The following is an 18,741-nucleotide window of genomic DNA, read 5'->3' as shown; positions in this document are numbered from 1 at the left end:
GTGGCATGGCAGTCCTCCGGGCACGGAGCCCCCAGAGGAGGCAGTGAGGGGCTGGAGCTCGTGAAGGCACCCAGGGGTGCACAGGAGGGGCTAGGCGTGCAGTGCAGCTCCGGTGCTTTGAAGTCCTTGAAATTTCAACTGGTTCTCTCTCTCTTTCCACTCCCCCCATCACCTCCCAGTGTGAAGTCTCATTTCACAAACCTCACCCCAAGCATTGCAGTTCCTTGATCCCTTTGTTGAGTTGCTGGGTCCAGTTTCATTTGCTCTTCCCCTTGTATGTGGAATTTAATGAGCATAAAATGGGATGGCTCATCAGTACCAAACTCCTACTGCAAACGCTGCCTTTCAGCCCATGTCCTGCCCCAAAACCGAGCTGCCACTGGGGCTGGGGGCTCCTGGGAGCTGCGGGCAGCAGTGGGAGGGGAGCCCCAGCCCCTCCGTGGGACTTGGGACATGCAGCCATGTTTTTGCCTTTTGCCTGGCTTCTTTTTTTTTTTTTTTTTTTGCATCCCGCTGCTTTGCTGCCCTGAAAACTCTGTGTTTCCATCGCAGAAAACAGATCTGGGGCCCAGATCAACTCCAAGTTCTGAATGGGTGTTTAGAAATAATGGTCTAGCCTTTTTTTATTATTATTGTTGTTATTATTGTTGTTGTTGTTATTATTATTGTTATTATTATTATTATTATTACTATTTAATGTTACTTTTTGCCTCGGGGTCCATTTCTTCCCAATACCCCTGTCCCGTAGCGCCACCAAGGCAGAGACTTGGCCGTGCATGCCATTGCTGATATCTCTCCTTGGTCCCTTTTGGCCTTGGTGCAGATGCAGAGAGACCCGTGCCAGGAGCTTGGCTCCTGCCCGCTCCAAGGGGTCTCCCACATCCGCAGCTGTCAGCAGAGAGAGGTTCAGAGCCTTTAAGAATGACTTACTTTAGACAAAAGCAGAAGAAACAAGGCATTGCTAACGCTTAGCAACCTCTTGTCCTAGCCTGCCTTTTTGCTCAAAGTTTTGAGAGTCATGTTAGCTTTAAAAGGGGTTGTTAATCTTGCAGATGTTCTTAGCATGCAGTATGGTGAACAACACCCTGAATGTGCCACCGAAACTTAATGACCTGGAATGTGAACATGGCTTTTTCAGTAAGGATGGCAAGGAAGAATGGCTTTCGTTTGGTTCTGACACTGGTAAAACTTCAGTCCCCTTCACAACCCTTGAGTTCAGTGGTTTGGAGATCAGCTTTACTAATCTAGTGCATTGTTTCCATACGTGTCACAAAATCCATTCAATCTTAAGTGGGGGTATAAGGAAATCTAATTGCTTTCTGGAGAATTCACCCTTTGTATGTGTATAAAACTACAAAATTGCACTAACTGCTATATTAAAAGTAAATAAATAAAAGCCCAACGTTTTTACTAAGGATTGAAAAAGGACTGAATCCAGATGTGTAGCATTAGCAGTGCTAGGCAAGAACAGAATGAATTTTTAATCTCTTCTGTCTCTGTATTGCTCAGAGATTTTCTATGTACAACACAAAGCTACAAAAAATAAAAAGTTTTCCAGAAACTGCGCTTCAAATTTTTGCTGTACTATAGAAGCTCATGAAGGACAACATTACAAGTCCTAATTTGCCTGCCTTATAGACACATTTCATTGTATTAATATTTTCTTAAACTTCCAGTTGCATTGCTTTGGCTTTGGAGTTTGTTATAGGCAGTCCTGTATCCTGAGTTCTGTTCAAGTTTAAACTTATGTAAACTATTGACAGCACATGCAATGCAGTACTTATCTATATTTTGCTGTTTTAGTATGAATATGTACTCTGATGCCAATTTACAAAAATCTGTTGTAAACGCTTATTGTGTAACAGTAACCAATAGTGGCAATTATATGTCATTCTAAAAGCTGCAATACTTATACAATAAATTTTACAATACTTTGGAAAATTTGCCTTCACCTTTTGCTTTGTTACCTACAGATCAGAGTTTGCCAACACAATGTAATTTAAAAAGCTCTTCCTCTTTTCTTCTCAAATATTGGAAAATGAATATTCTCGCGTTTTGATATTTGTGTATTTTGCCCCCTTCCTTGTTAAGTAGCCTTCTGAATTACAGGCCAACGTATGTATTGACACAATGTGTTTTGTTTTTTTTTTCCCGTGAAGCTGTAGCTGGTTCCTGGTGTATTTGCATGCTAGATCCGTGTGTGTGTGTGTGTGCGTGTACAATTCTGTTTTCTTTTGAGTAGATCAGGTGTCGCAGCTTTAATTCCAGAAGAAGCATTCCTGTTTTGCACCAATATTTACAACACTTGCGATCCTGCCTTTCAGACAAGAACACCACTGATGGTCAGAAGGTCTTAACTTGAATAATCGTCAATCAACAAGAACTGTGTAGATTGACTCAAATCCTAAGCACAGAAAATTTGTGTGACTTTTTTCTTTCTGAGACTGTGGTCAAATTGCAGTGATCACATTAAAATGATTGAAAACTCAACTGTTTGCAGGGGGTTTTCTTTTTCTGTTTCAGAAGGATTTCCTGGAGATTCACCTGCCTTTGGCAGACCTTGGGTTCCCTCTTGAGAATGAGAGGCCTGTAGGAATCCCTGCGCTTTGACAGGAGGCCCCTCCAGCTGCTTTGGGTGGCCACATGGAGGAGAGTTGGCCTTGATGTGGGGAGCTGGCAGCAGCAGGAGCTGGTGGCAGCCCAGCTGGGGGCCACTTTGCCAAATGTCTCTGGGGATGGCTGCAAGCAGCGTAATTGCAGGTCAGGAGCAAGAACCCCAAATCCTACCCTCTGGCCCTGGGCCTGGGGCTGTGCCACTTACCTCCCAGTCACGGTGTGTTTTGTGAAACTCCTGCTGTCCTCGCTGCTGGAAAGCCAGCACCGGGGGGGCACCGTGCTGGAAAGAGCAGGATTAGGTTGGAATGCTTTAATTTTTTAAATTAAAGAAGAAAATGGCTTTTGTTTAAAGCCATGCTAGTGCCTGGCTGCATTGGCAAGGCTCAGAGACTCGCCCTAGACTCTGCTGGGCTGAATACCCAAACAGGTCTGGTTTGGACCAAAATCACTCAAAATCCCTGGGTGTCAGAAGCAGCTGTACAGCAGCAGATGTGGGGTATTTGGGTTGGGGATGGCCCCCACCTGCTGTTGGGATCCCACAAGTGATGCAGCTTCCAACCCGGCACGTTCCCATGCCCTGGTGGCATCACAGAGTACGTCTGAAGATGCTGTAGTGCTGGATCTGTCACCGTTTGGTGCCTCCCAGTCCATTTACAAAACAGCAGCTGTTAATCAGGAAGCCTTTTTTCCTCTAAGTCCTGTTTGAAATGAGCAGAAACCTGCTCACTCCATTTTACCAACTGAGCAACTTAGATGAGTGTTTGAAGCTAATATTCATAATATGTTCGCTCTCAAGATGGTGCTTTATCCCAAAGCTTGGCTCTTAAGGGTTGGATTCCTTTTTCCCTCTGGGAAGACTGTCATAGCTGCTGAAACCTGCCCTGCTAGCAGGCCAGTGGCAGGACCAGTTACTGGTGGCTCTGTGCTGGCGGATAGCCTTTAGGAAACAAGACATGCATTTCAACATGTGTGCATGGTCCAAAATGCACAAATCACTGCCTTGCATGGGGTCGAGCAGGTAATGAGGCCATGATTTTATCTTCATTGCAATCGTCATCACCTCTGCTCCTACCTAGAGCCTGCTTGCAAGCACTGCCACTAACAGCTCAAAATACAGTGGGATCTCTATGGGGGCCGTGAAGTGCTCATGGAAACTCAGCCCCTAATCCTAAAACCACACAGATGTCTCATTTCATGCCCCGTGAGTAACACAGATAAAAATTCAAATGGCTTGCTCAGAGCATAACACCACGAGTGTGACCCCAAGGGACCAAACAGCAAGGCCAGGAGATGGTGAGAAAGAGTCCGTGTGCTTGAACGTCCCAGCGCTGGGGGCAGCAAATGGGGTGCTGTGGGCTCACTGGGTGCAGTCCTGGCAGGCAGCAGGGCAGCGATGTGCTGGAGCTGTTCCTGAGCATCCCAGCCACTTGCTGTCCTCTCAGTTCACCCCAAAACGCCCCAACTTCTGCGAGAGGAGCAGTGCCCCCTCCCCAAAGTCAGGCTCACAAGTACCGAGGTAGGAGCAGCCACCTTTCCCCAGGCCCACGGACTGCGGGGAAGGGCAGGGTTTTGTTTTCAGTCTCTGTTTTGGAATGACAGTTTTTTTCATTTTTGGATTCACAGCCGAAACCGACGTCTTCCCACAGAAAACGAGAACTCAGATGAAACCACATTTTCCAAAGGGGATTTTTTTTAATGAAAAAAAAAAACCTACAAAAAACAAATCCAACCAACACAGTGCGTGGGAATGGGCAGAGAAATATTGTTACTAGGCTACCTTTCTGCAGCTAATAAGGTGATCTGGGGACACTGCAGCATGGCTGATTGGCAAAAGATTATTTTTAACTTTTTTTTTTTTTTTTTTTTTCCTGTAGCTCAGTGGAAGAAACAGTTTTGTGACTTTTGGAAACTGCAAGTGGCAAAGGCTTTGATTTTAAACAGATTTCTGCGCTGCAAATTTAATAAGACTTCAGCAAGGAGATTCAGCTTCACCCTGCGCTTCCAAGACTGAGGCCCTTTTTGCAGCGTTTCTGGCTCTGCTCACTGGAAGGTGCAAATTCCAACTTCAAAGCATCCAAACTTCACAGCAGCTTTTTTTTCCCCTTTTTTTTGTCTCTGTATTTTATCCGCCTGTCCTAACCCAAACCTTGGCTGTTTCACCTTCCTCAAGGCACTGTGCTAGCCCACCCATGCCAGCCTTTCATCGGGGCTGCTGTGCCCGGCAGCAGCTCCGTGCTGGGGACAGGGGACATTTCCGCACCTGGCCTTAGCACTGGGGCACGATGCCCCAGCAGTGCTTGTGCTGCTAGATGTGATGGGGCTGGAAAAGCTCTGCCTGAATCCACTTTGGTTGCAGGCTGCTGGGGCAAACTGACATCGCACACCCTCTGCCCCTGCTTGGGAGCGCTGCGGCAGCTCGGCCCTACAGCACAGGATGTGTGGGGCTGGGGCCAGGCAGCACGGCTGGTCCTGCACAGGTGAGCACAATCCCACCCTGCCCTGGAAGGCAATTTAAGCTGCCCCAGTGATTAGAAGGCTTGTTGGATCCTCTGAAACAGCAGCCTTCTCTGTGCTGCTTCTTTTTGTGGTGTGCTTGGGATTTATGGCATTTTTTAGGGCACCCTGAAGCTCAGCTCTGCAGGAGCATCACGGGTAGCTTTGAGTGCATTGATTGCCTGTGGCTGCTCTGGTGACGTTGCTGGTTCCTGGGGGCTGAGTGGGGCCAAGCTGGTGGCTGCTCCGCTCTGCAGCATTCTCCCTGCTTCAGCATGTGGCGAGCCCCTGCTCAGGTAGGATTAAAAGTGCCTGTGTGAAATTTGGATCTCTATCTGAGCTAATGGCTCTGGACCAGGCAGAGGAGCCGTGATATAAAGTACAGAAAGGCTTAGGAAGACAGAAAGGTGATGCAGTGCTCTTGGAGTGGGTTTTGAAATGTGGGGAGATGTGGGAGAGGCTCTGCTGCTGGTCGGGATTCATTGCTTGTCAGCTCCCGGTGGGTGCTCGGCCCCTTCCTTGGGCTGTCCTGGCTCAAACACAAGCGGCTGCCTTGAGACTGATGGCTGGCAGCAGCGATAAATCACGATTGCAGCGGCTAGCGGTGAGTTCTGGGTGCCAGTCAAGAAGCAGCCTGTCGGAGCAGTTATGCCCTGCAATGGGGAGCCTGGGCAGTGAGCAGTTAGCTCAGTGTGGCTCTGGGGAGTTGCGTTTGGTTACGGGAGTGACTGAAGTAGGCAGCCACTGTCCCGGTGCTGGGCACACTGCTAACGAGCAGCCTGGTTTAATGAGGAGTCTGGGGGATGAGGCAGCCCCCCCATGCTGCTTGCCAGGCCCTGGCCTTCCCCTTCCTGCTGTGGCCTCTCTGCTCTCAAGATGTAAATGGGAGTGTTTTCACCTTCTGGACGCACACCCTGAGCCTGGGCACATCAAAAACACCGTAAGGTGAATGTGCCTGACCCAGGGTTAGGGTGCCACCCTGGGGACCCCTACAGTCCCACGGGGGGGGGGGGGTGTCACTGTGCTGTCACAGGTGGGTAAGCTCCCTCTGTCACAGCGTGCCCCCTGAGGAGGGTGGGCTGTGGCTATAGATCCTTTTCTGACACTGAAGCGTTGAGTTAAAGGTCTTGGCACAATAATGACAGCAGTTTTGTTTATGGTCCCCTAAGATGGGTAAGGATTAGGCGTCCGAGCCCTTTAGGAGCTCTGGAATAGCCATGTAAGATCACCTTCAGGGTGCTTTGTGTCCTTTTAGGGAAAGACTGTGGGGTTTGGGGTAGGCAGCAGAGCTGGTGTGGATGTGAGGAGAGCTCGGGTGGGTTGTGCCTCGGGGTGAGCACACACTGGTGGCTTCCTCACAGGGGATGACAAGCCTTAAGCACATGCTCACACCAGAGAGCTTGTTAGTGCACTTGTCCATCACAGAGCACACACAGATTTCCTCTTGAATCCCGGATCAAAGCTCTGTGATATTCAAATGAGGAGAATCAGGCTAAAAAACAAATCATGTATGACCATGATGGGCCCTACTGCTTTCTTCCTCACCCCTATTTCTGCCTCTTGAGAGCTGCTGTTTCCCTCTGCCCAGCTGCATGGCTCTGTTGTTTTTTCCCAGCCGAGGAGGAGGAAGGTTTGATGTTCCCTGAAGTGCTTGGGCAGCTCTCCTGTGGGTGGGGTAGGAGTTAAATATAACCTGGGGAGGGAAAACAGGGGCGTGGGGCAGGAGCGAGAGGTCTGTTTTCCTTCTGATCTCTGAGCCCTGTTATGTTTCATTGCTCTGCAAACAGGAGGTCTGGAAAGCTTCCTCTTTCTCCTGCACCACTGCAGGTCAGCTGGGAGCGTAGTCCCCACACTGGAAGAAAAACTTACTAAATATGTCTATATCTACAGTAACATTGGAAGAGTGGCATGAAACTGCACCTCTATTTACCTTTTCCAGGGTAGATTTTACTGTAAATGTTCAAATGAACTACTCGTATAAACAATTTCTGCAAATTTGCACAGTGCCTGTATGTACTTGCACCTTGCTGGTGAGAACTTACATCTGTTGAGTAACCTACAATGGGGAAACAATCCTTTATTGCAGAAAAACCTACTGAAGGCAACGCAGGCAGGTGCTTTCTGTGCACCACATCTCGAGGAAAGTGAGGCATGCCCAGTATGTTTGCTCTGCGTGTACCTACAAGGATGCGATCCCACTGCCTACAGCCTGGCAATGCTTCAAAGGAAGCCCTGCCATCGCAGGGAGCGTGGTGTTTGAGTAGCTGCACCAGAGAACAAAGGTGCTGTGTCAGGAATGTAAGTGAGGCTCCTTGTGCCGTAGAAAAGGCACGACATGAAGTGAGGCTTTAAGGAAGTGGACTGACTCCTTCAGTCTGTTCAAGCTTACTCAGCTCTCCTGATTTCTCAGAAGATGCCTGACTCTTTAGGAGGTTTTCTGCCTGGAAATGAAGTCTCAGTGTCATGAACAAATGTGACCAGTCGTGAGCAATTGCTGTAAACAAATGTGAGTTTGGAAAACTGACTTTGCCTTTTCTCTTGAAGTCCTGGTTTATGGGAAAACAAACTGGTTTCACTTTGCTGTTCTGGCTTCTAGTGCCACCTGCACTGGTAAAAGCACAGCCACGAGTAGCTGCTTCTGTGTGTGCTGACCACGCATGGGGCTTCCTCTGGTCTTCAGCTCTTGGATCAGTTACAGGACTTGAGCAAATGGCACAAATGCCATCTGACACAGGTTGCTTTTAAATAAGTTCTGCACCTGTCCTACACAGGAAAACAAATCCTAACCCCTGGGGTACTGCATCACATTGTCCTCCACCACCACCAGCCATCTGTGTGTGCTGTCCTCTGATTTTGGGTTCTCTCTAATCCAGGGCATGCAGAGGGGATGTCTGAGTGAGCTTGTCCTGTGGCCTCACCCTCACCCTGACCATGGCTGATCCTGGCAAATGTGGAGAAATAGCTTAAACTCTGTTACTTTTTGAATCAGACACAACAAAAATGTTCTTTCCTTCCAATTTCTCTCTTGAACCTTAGATCCATGTGAGCTGGTAAGTGGCTGTGATGTGCAGGGAGCTCAGGTCAAGGACTCCTGCACATTTGGGATGAGGTTTGCCACTTCTTTCTTCTCCCAGTCTGGGTACTTCAGAGCTGTGTGAGCTTCCCCATTATTTCTTGTCTCTCAAGGATCAAGGTTCAGCTGCAGGAATATCCCAGTTCCCCAGCTCTGTCCTTTGCAGCTCAGTGCCCTACTGGCAAACTGACAGCAGCACTCCCCATCACTGCGACCCCAGTCTGTGCGTCCTGGAGATGCTCCTTTATTCTCCAGACTTGGCGGAGATGCAGGGTGGCAGCATAGGACTTGAGTGGAATCAAAATTGCATTTTAATTGTAAACATTTGTCCAGAAATTAATGTTTCTGAACTAATGTTCCTCTCCAGCCACTGCATTCAGAAACAAATGACTCTTGCTAATTGATTTTCCCCCATATAGTGGGAAAGGTACTTGTAGAAAATCATCCAAGCATAATTGAAAATTCCCCCTCTTTCAGCAGGTATCCACATCATCACTCAACTGATGCATTTGCTTGTCCTCTGGCAGTTATCACCTAGGAGTTGCATGGCTGTCTGTGGGGGAGGGTTAATTTTTCCTAACTTTTGTTTGTTGAGCTGAATTTTGTGACAAAAATCAATATATACACGGAAGCCTGCTTAAGTTTGCTTAGAGTTCTGAATAAGTGTACCCACAGGGGAAATGTTGTTGATGGCTTCCTGCTTTGGTTGGAAAGGTGTATTTGGTGTTTTCACACCTGAGATCAGCAATGCCACCACTTGTCCCAGTATGTAAAACAGTTTTGAGGAATATCCAAAGGCCTTTAGCAGCCCATCACTGGCTCCTCCCGCAGTGGCCAAGCTCATTTCCAAAGTCCTGGTCTATGCTGTGCCAAGCCAACTGTCTTGAAACCCTGGAAGCAAAACTTGGAAACTTATCTGAGCTGTAAAACTGAAACGGACCTATTGCATTCTGCAGATGGTGGATGCTGAGGGGAAGGCAGGGAAGCTAAAAGCCTGCTTAGGAAGAAAGGATGATACAGTTGTGTTCAGAGGCTGCTCGAGGACCAAATTCCACCTTTGGGTACCCATGTAAGATTTGTATGTGATATGAGGTTATAGGATTTGTCTTGCACCGGGAGTGACTGCATGAGCAATGTTTGGGGCTCCTTTGGAGGCTGGGGCTTCCAGGCAGCAGCTTCCCAACCATGGATTGACCTCTGATGTCTGGGCCTTGGAAATGCTGAACCCCAGGAGTGTGGGGTGTATACATCTCTAGCAAGCATACAGCTTGCAACAACAGCTCGTGGTGCCTCTGATGGTACGAGTCCACCCTGCTTCACACAACTTGCTTGCTGTGCACCTTCTGTGGCAGCCCATGGCCAGCCCTAGCAGTCATGTAGTGCTTTCCAGTGGCTTTCCTCTGATGCTTTGACCTCTTCTGTCAGCCTGAATAGATGAACGTAATCCGGGTTTGTTCAAAAGAAATTTTGTGGTGGAGCTTCTCTTGAAGATCAGATAATCTGCTTTTATTTTGATGTTTTTTAATAAAGCTGCATAACAAAGGGTTTCCTCATTCCACTGATACTGACTGTAATGTGCTCGCAATAATTAATGCCACTACTAATGGAAGATTAGAATTCTGCCTTAATTATATCATTAAGATACATTTCATGCATTTAATTGTTTTTGTAAAATGACAGCTAAGCTCTCCTGCCTCATATTTCCTATTTCCTGATTCAATTACTTCACATGCAAGGGCAACCTGCTAGTAATGGTGTTTCACAGCTTTTGCTTTCCAGGGGAAATCAAGTGGTTTTTGGTTAGATATGCCAATACATTTCAGGTTAGAAACACTTCCCTGTGCTGTTTGTCAGTGTTGGTGTTGAACAGATGCACTGAACTCTCTTCTACTTGCTGGCCTACATTTCATGAAAAATAGGAGTGTGGGGGGAGAAGCATCAAGGCAGGCCTGGGAAGACCAAGAAGGTTTAAAATCAACCCTAACACATGTCCTGCTGCATGAGGGGGAGGTGAAGTTTAGCTGAAGCGTACCATGTCTGGCCCAAAGGATCAGGGACTTATGCCTCAGGGACTTGGGCCTCAGGCCTCAGCAAGACTGACCTGTGGGCCCAGGGAATCACTAGCAAAAGTTCCTGGTCTCAGTAACACAAAATGCAGCTGGTGGAGAGGAGCTGGCAGCTCTGAGCAGGTGGCATCCCCTGCTGTGAGGAACAGAGCTCAGCGGTGAGAAGAAAGGCTGGGACTTGTATTTGTCCCCCAGCTTTGAAGCTGGTTTAACTGGTGCAAGGCAGTGTGACCACACCAGGTGGGGGCTGCAGCTCTGGGCCTTCCTGCGGGGCAGCAACAACCAAGAAGTTCAGGACTTTTTACCCCCTGGACATGTGCAAAGCTTTCTGCCTTCTCTCTGAAATAAAATCAGCCTCTGTCTCAGCAAGGCCAGAGCCACTTGCCCACAGTGAGGCCAGTCTTCTGATGAGGCATCTAGAAGTCATACGAATCCGTGTGGCCCACTGTGGTCCAAAATAAGCCCTAGCACTCATAGCAATGGTGACGTGCATGCATGTGTTTTGGATGAGTAAATGCGGTTTTCACTGGACAGGAATTTGTTACGTTTGCAATTCCCAGCTGCTCAGAGGGATGGGAGTGGTGCGTGCACTCTGCTCTTTGGGCCTTGTTTGACTGCCACTCCCTCCCAAATCTGTAGTCATTGTTGTATGACTGCACAAAAGCAAAATTCAGGACAAGTGGTTAGGAAACAGGGAAATCTGACTATGGTAATTGCTATAGAAAATATCGTTAAGTTGCCTTGAGGGGGGAGATATCTTTCTGCTTGAGCATTGCTACTGGATTTTTGGACCATCTGAGAACAGTCAAAACTCCCTGTAAGGCCATCTGGATTGTTGCTGCTGTTTGCATTACAAAGCCAGATGCCAACCAAGTGTTGTACATGCTATTTGATCAAAAGAAGATATTCAAGTGGATTTGTGCAGATGACAGAGGGAGAACATCCATGCCATGCAACAGATGCAGCAACTGGTAAATACCTCAAATCAGTCAGCGTTGAGTTCTTTCCAAGCTCAGTTCTTCTTAGGTTGGAGACCACTGACTACTCTTCGGTACTCTTCGGTTTTCTTACTGGTGCTAAGAGCTATCACTGGATTTATCTTTAACCTTTATGGCTGGGGAGCAGGGGGCTGGGTCTGAACTGCCTGTGCTGTGGCAGGGGAAGAGGATAGCAGGTGAAAGGAGACTGAAGAAAACACTGAGCCCTCCCTTTCCACCCTGTGTAAAATATGGCTAAGTATGAGACACCATGTGCTTTTGGCCTTGTATAGGGAGGAGACACTATAGAAATACTGATTTATATCAGAAAAAGAATCCTGAGTTAAATAGAGTTTCCTTCTGTCACCAGATAAGTTGCACTTGCCTTCAGCTCCTTCCCACTAAGCTAAATGGCACTCTGAGAAATTAGAGACACACCGGATACCAGAGAGCTGAATAAGCGATGTGAGGGCACTGATCTGGATTTCCACACTATGGGAAGTACCATCTTGCATCCTTCTGTTAAGAAGCTGAATTTCTAGTTCAATTTTGCTTACAGGTTCTGTCTGTAGCATTTTGTCATTAAATAGCTTCCTCCCCGTACCCCTCCTTCTTGTGATTATTAGTAACAAATTTTTCAGTTTGTGTTTTATTGCAGGTTATCCACCAAATCTGGGGACAAAATAGACAACCATTGTTTTCTCAGAATAAACCAATATAAATTCTCAATGTGGCCATAACAACAATGGTTGTTTCCCTGTGTTAAAATACTCAGGTAGGAAATGACGAAATTATAAATTAAAATAACAGTAATTACTCTCTGCAAAGGTTTTCGTTGCTACACTCAATATCTTCTTTGAGCCCTTCCGTGAATGTAAGTCACCATAAGCAAAAATAAAACTAAAAATTCATTTTCCTAGAGATCGTTGCGTTACATCTGTTGTGTGGGAAATAACTCTTTTTGTTTTGTTTGGGATTTCAGAGTGGTTTGTGGATGGGAAATTTCAAACCAATACCATCAGGAGAAATCAACTGCTTTTATTTAGCTAAATTTGAAATGTTACATGATATTATGAGTATTTTTGTATACAGTGTGTGTATACATATGTATACACACCTTGAGATCAATATTAATATAGAAACAAGACATTTACTGTATCAAAATGAGAAGAAAACATCAACATAGTTCTTCACACTTTCCTACTGAAAAATGCCAAATCGTGCATGTTGTCAAACTGCCGGCAACATATTGAGCTGGGTGCAGCTGAGCTGAGCCCAGGCTGTGCTGTGGGGAAGGGTATTCATAGAATCATATCCCTTCCTGGGCTCAGGACCCTCAGTGCTGCTCACACCTGCCTGGTGCTCGGAGCACGGGGGGGGGCTTCGGGAGGTCTCTCGCATGGTTCCAGCACGTTTCGGGTGGTTGACCCCAGAGGGTTGGGTGCAGGTCCCTGTGCCGATGGACACCAGGAAATGCTGCAGAGGATTCAGTGTCTGCCCTGACACTGAGCTCAGTTGCACAAATGCATGAGAAGCCTGGCAGTCCTGGGGTCTCCCTCTTCTCTTTCTTCATGCAGACCTTTGCAGCTTCTCTCTGTAGGAGGTTTGACTACAACAATGCCTTCACAGTCCTTCCCTGGAAAGTGAGAGACCATTGCATGGAAAGGATGTTTTTAGATTGAGTGAGCAATAAAAAGGGGAGGAATAAGTACAAAATACAATGTGACACCACCCTCCTGCACTACTGCAGAGCCCGCGGGTGAGATACCTTCCCCAGCTCCTCCCTTCCAGCAGGAACAGGCACCTCCTGGGGAAGAGATGGGCTGTCCCCATGAGCTGTCACCAACACAGGGCTCTGGAGAGCGTCATCAGCAGATTCAAGAACCAAATGTGTGTTTTGGGTGTTTCTGACCTGGATTTGGGGCTGGAGGAGACAGGCAGGAGCTCGAGGGGGAGCTGCCCAGAGCTGCTCTTGGGGCATGGTCCAGGCACCAGCTCTGTGTGGCCACTTAATGCTTCCCCCTGCTCCTTAGCTCCTTGTTTCACCTTAATCTATTGAAATGATTCCCTTATGAACTAGTTCCTGATGTCCTTATTAACCAAGGAGTAATTAATTATTAATTAAGCAGCCTGGGCTATTTATTAATTCAACTTGTTAATTAAGTTTAGGACATTAACGAGGCAGCTTGTTAATTGAGGTGCTGGGGGAAGGCAAGGAAGGGGAGGCAGCGGTGGAGCAGGGAACATGGCTCCTTGTTGAGCTGTGGGTTTGTGGGATCTTCCTGGGCCTGCTATCATCGCCCCACAGCAATCCGTCCAGAAGAGCCACCAGGACCTGCAGGATGTTTTCTTAGTGATTTACACAGGGCTGAGCTATGCTGGGATGGGGACTGCACCAGCCTGACCACGGGGATGTAGGTGAGGATAGCTCAGAGGTGTGGGTGGTGATGGGGAGCTGTGGCCTCCTGCTTTCATTGGCCTAACCGAAATTCACAGATAGGAAATGTGCTCGTTGAAATGTCTTCTGCCCAAGTTGAAAGATGTGCAGTTTAGAAACAATAATCAGAGCCAGAGATAAGGGCCCTCTGCTTCTCCAGAGACTTTGCAAAGAGAAAGAGCACCATATCTCTTTCTGGGAAGCTGTTCTGAGGTCAGAAAGAGCAGAAATAGGGAGTCACATTCATCCTAGTTGAGTTTAAGACTTGCAATATTATGCAGATGCTGAAAAACCAGTGCCACAGACAGGCATGTTTCCAGTGGCAGCTACCAAAACCCAGCAACGCTTGCTGCCCTTCTCATCATTGCTCACCAGGTTTTAGAGGCCATGACTCAGAGCAGAAATCCTCTGACTAGTTTTTGGGGGTGGGTTCTTGGCTCAGGGTGGCAGGAAGGTCCTAGGCTAACCACCAGTGAGGCGACCGTTGCAGCTGCAACCCTGACTTTCGATACTGGTGCAGCCCTCTAGGTAAAAGAGACTCAGGGTATGTGAGGGGAGTGCACTACCTACTAAGAAAGGCTTTAAAACAGCAAAAAAAGAACTCCTTAAATGTTAAAGTTTTGTGAGATAACCCCATGCTGACATCTTACTGGTATCTGGTAATCAGGAGTGGTGGGGTAATTTTGGGATGGTTTCTCTGAAGAGCTTGTTGATGGGCCACTTCTTGGCAGGAAGGCTCCAACGTCACTGGGTTTGTTCCACTGCTACTGCCATTCCCCGGGCTCGCTGAAAATAAAACCATTTCTAATAACTTCTGAAAGTTTCTGAAAGGAGCTGGGGGAGGGGGAGAGCTAATGAGGAAAACACACAGCGTTAGAAAGAGAAGTGCATTCCCTGAAGTCAACAGCATAAAAAAAATTTTTTTTTTTTGAATATTCATTTCTACGGAGATTTTCCATCCCTATAATTAATTTGTCACAAATACACTGACAAAGCACTTCTGGTGCTGTGATGAAGGCTAGAGGCAGAGGTGTACTCAGCTTCTTTTTGAAGAAAAATAACCAGCTATCAAACAACTTTAAACTCCTAAAGCTTTACCAGCCTGATCTTACTGCTTTCATCAAAGAGCGCTACTCGCCCTCAAAGACAGCTAAAGCTATTGAAAAATCGTTATATGGCTTTACTTTTGGTTGATCCAATCCCCTTCTGGTGTACTGGCCTATTATCTGCAGCAGTGCTTGGATTCAGGATGGCTGGAGGATGGCTGTGGCTTTTTTCCCCTGCATTCCTCCCATCCCAGCCCCGCTGAGCCTGGGTGCACAGCACAGCCCGGTGGGCCTGGGGTGACCCCTGCCCCTCGGCTGCTGTGATAGACGTGGGGGTTTTGTTTGCTTCAGGTGGAGAGGGAAGAAGAGAGTGAAATTTTTTAAATGCCCAGGACTTAGTGCTGGTGGCTTTCCCCTCTGTTTTTGGAGGGAGCAGTGACGTTGGGTCCCCGGGACTCTCACCTGAAGTAAAAGATCCCTGACAGCACCAGGCAGCAAATCGATGCCGAATGTCTCCAGTGGCTGACAGGTAACGACATCTGCCTCGTTAGGTCAGACCTCTGCTCCCTGCCAGAAGGGATCGGTTGGGTTGGGGAATTACTCCTCAAGGTTCCCTCCTTTGTCTCCCTACCTCAGAGCCCGTACTGCACGAGTAAGGGACAGACACCCTCGTGGGCCCAGACCCGTGGGACTACTTTCTGATGGGAGAAGGATGAGACCCGACTCCGTAGCCATTACTCACACCAAGCAGTACTCGCTCAGTAAGTCTGTTCGTGTAAATAAGTCTTCGTTGACATGAGTAATGGTGGCAGATTCTGGCCCTGAGTTATTACACAAAACTATCTCGGGCTCAGGAGAAAACTGCATGACTCAGAGCTAGCCTTAAAAATAAAAGTTTTAAATCCGAAGTTATAATGTGCCATTTGGCTCCTGCTAAAGTTGGTCTAAAAAGGCTGCGCTGAATAATAAAAAAGATCAAGCTTTTGATGTTGAGTTGCATGTTCAAGCATAAAATCCAGCCTTGATGAAGCTTAGCCTGGCTTATTTCACTCAGGCAAAGACACTAAACGAGAACCTTACACTATTTCTCATTTAGAGGAAATGTCTGTGCATTAAAAAAAAAAAAAAAATACTTGACAGATAAGTAATTAGGAAACATCTGGCCAAACCAAAGGCAACAGAAGTGATTCCAATCAAAGGTGGCTCACTGAAAGCTTTTCATCTTGACTCCAACAGAAACGGCAAACTTAGTGCTTAAAAAAAAATCCAGCTTTCTGATGAAGTGTTAAAAAGGCAGACAGCGAAAAGTGCATATACAGACACCCAGCACAGGAGGCTGAACACGGGAGGAGAAAAATACTGGGCTGCGCATATGCAGAGGTGTGTGCCAAGGGCCCTGAGGCAGGGCCAGTGCTTTGACACTGCTGCAGTGTCTCTGATGGACTCCCCAGTCCGTCCCTGGTGCCATGACAGACACCTTGTTGCGAAGGGTATGGCCGTGGCTGCCTTGCAAGCACCAGGACCGGCACCAAGCGGCACGTCCTGCCTGTGGGCACCTCTAGGGCAGCAGGGGTGAGGCTGCTGCTGGTGCCAGGCTGGGTTGCAGGAGCTGAGGTTGCTGCAGCCCTGGCAGCTGTTGCAGCATTTATCTTCCTCAAAGCTTCATTCTAGCTACGCGCAGAGCAATGGCATATTCTTATCGGGAGTTGGGGTGAGCGATGCTCCCTTTCAATAGGCTCTGTTTTGCTTGGCGTGATGGTTTGAAGATCTTTTCTGTGCATTTAGTGAGCAGCAATGGTTTGGAGGCTCTGTTAAAAGAAATACCTGAATGGTTTGTCTGCTTCCCTCCACTAATTGTGCTGGAAGGACTTTGGTGCGCTCCTCAAGAGGCGATGTTTTCTGATAACACCTTGGCTGTTGCAGCTCCTGTTAGAAATTGTCCCCCATGTTTTTTTAAATTTTGGGCAAGCTTCATTTTGGAGTTTTGGGCAAAGTTTTAGTTTTATTTCTCTTTCTCCCTGGCAGGTCTCTGCGGGTCTAGCCTCCGTGTCCATTCCCTCATGGTGCTCCCACACGGTGCCTTGGCAGAGGCTTTGCAGGCACTCAGTGTGACGAGGATGGCAGGAAGGAGAGGATCGGTGCTCCGACACAGCAGCCATTTTAAGCTGCTTCTTCCACAGCTGGAAATCATTGCGATAGCATCAGCTGCCAAGGAGAGTTATGAGAGTTGGCAGGATTCAGAGGGAAAGAGGTAGCAGCTAAATCACTTGTGAATAGCAAGCGCTTCAAAGGCAGAGCGCGGGGCCCCGGCTGGTGGGCGGGTGCTGTGCCGGGACGCATCCGGACCCAGCAAGGGTGCTGGGGGCAGCACGAGGCTCCGAGCAGGGTGAACGGCACCCGCAGGGCCTGACCTGCTCTTTGTGGCCCCAACAGCATGTCCCCAGCCACAGGCAGCTGGGACACCTCGCAGCTGGAGCTGATGCATTATTCAGCAAGGAAATAAGTGCTCTGCAACCCCACCGCAAAAAAAACACTCTATAGTGCAAGGATAGGAAGCATACAATATATTCCTCTCCAAATTAATTGCTATTATTTTGATTAAAACACATTATCATATAAATATTTGATTAAGAATGTGATTAAATCTTTCTTGCTTATGAACTGTGACAACTTTAAAGTCTAACCTTTTATAGCTTGGCACCACATCATTATTTTGCTCATTAGCTACGTTTAATAATTCGATCTCATAATATGCTTTGCCATTTGGAACCTGCCTTTGTGTGCCAAGTTCAAATCGATGCTGTTAGTTATTTGTGCCACTGCAGATAATTAAACAAAAATTAAAAGCTAACCTTGCAGTCTGGCTGCGGGTGGATCGGCGTTTGAGCACAAGTCAGCGGAGTTTGTTCTGCTGATGGGACCTGCGTGGGAAGGGGGGGGTCTGAGGCGTCTCCTGGGGCACAGCAACTGCAGGCACGTATGGAGGAGCCCAGCCAAGAGCTAACCTCCAAGGGGAGGCATTTTCTATTCCCCCAGGAACAGAGGTAGCTGCGGGTAAGGCTGATGTCCACCCACCCTGAGTCCTTCTGGGGGCTCCAGGCAGCAGGAACAAGGCTTGTACATTTGGACAAAGCTGTGTACTGTGGGTTCCCCTTGTCCCTCAGCAGGATTAGGCCCTCGCAGGCAGTCTGGATGCAGAATGATGCTTCTGTCTCTCCCAGCTTACTCCAACCAGCCAGAGCCCACTTTCCTAATTTAAACCACACACAAAAGCTTGCCTTACATGGTCACGGATGCTATTTTTAGGTTTGCCAATTAATCCAGCTCCATTTGAGCTGGATTAGAAATCACATACCCCCTTAATTATAGGTGTATAAACTCCAGACTGGCAGCTGTTTTGACATTCTCAGCTGGGAAATTTGCCCTAAACAGCCGCCCCCTCCCTGAGCGGCTGCGGGAGCGCGAGCCCGGTGCTGCCTGCCTTCGTGCCCATCTGCTGCGGTGGCACCGCGCCTGCTCTCGGCGCGCTTGGACGCCTGCCCTGGGACACAGGTGCCAGGCAGCGATGAGCTGAGATGGGCAGCCTCCCTCTCCCTCTTTTTTTTTTTTTTTTTTTTTCCCTGCAGGAAAATCTCCTGTGTCCCCCAGGCCTTTTCTTTCCGCTGCAGACGTCTGCCAAAATGAGGCCTGTGCAGGCGCTTTTGTGGTGAGGTCTCTGCTGGGGGGGCATGGGAAGCACGTGCCCCACGTTTTGGGCAGTGGGACTGGCTCCTGGCACTGCAGGACACTGAGCAGAGCTGGTGGCTGGGCAAACCCTCACTGTCCCCACACATGGGGACTCAGAGCATGGGCTGTTGCTGCTGCTTTGGGCATTGCTCTGTGCAGCTCTGGCCATGCCAGAGAACCTGGAACTGCCCGTGGCACCTTTCTGCACGCACATGGATAACACAGGCAGTTGTGCTGGGCTGTGAGGGTGCCGTGCGCTCCCCAGGGGCATGGAGCGGGCAGAGGCATGTGGGCAGCACTGGGAGCC

General features: G+C 48.1%; 1 protein-coding gene and 1 long non-coding RNA gene across 5 annotated transcripts in view; both read left to right on the top strand.

The window, feature by feature from the left end:
- PMEPA1 (prostate transmembrane protein, androgen induced 1) overlaps window positions 1-1,935 on the top strand; it is a 44,665-nt gene extending 42,730 nt beyond the window's left edge. For all 3 annotated transcript variants that reach the window (XM_040575538.1, XM_040575537.1, XM_040575539.1), the window contains exon 4: window positions 1-1,935. This exon is cut by the window's left edge. The gene's annotated coding sequence lies outside the window, so the exon portion shown is untranslated.
- An 8,961-nt stretch (window positions 1,936-10,896) lies between these two features.
- LOC121079204 lies at window positions 10,897-17,558 on the top strand. Of its 2 annotated transcripts, XR_005824932.1 has the most exons (4): window positions 13,432-13,643; window positions 15,060-15,237; window positions 15,345-15,469; window positions 16,734-17,558. It is a non-coding gene; the product is annotated as an uncharacterized LOC121079204 (long non-coding RNA). The 2 variants fall into 2 exon arrangements; XR_005824933.1 differs by lacking the exons at window positions 13,432-13,643; window positions 15,060-15,237 and adding an exon at window positions 10,897-11,219.
- Window positions 17,559-18,741: the final 1,183 nt, after the last annotated feature.

This window comes from Cygnus olor, chromosome 16, assembly GCF_009769625.2.
Source record: "Cygnus olor isolate bCygOlo1 chromosome 16, bCygOlo1.pri.v2, whole genome shotgun sequence".
NCBI classification, from domain to species: Eukaryota; Metazoa; Chordata; class Aves; order Anseriformes; family Anatidae; genus Cygnus; species Cygnus olor.
Note: the sequence above shows the minus strand (reverse complement) of the source record. Positions and strands in the feature narration are given on the sequence as shown.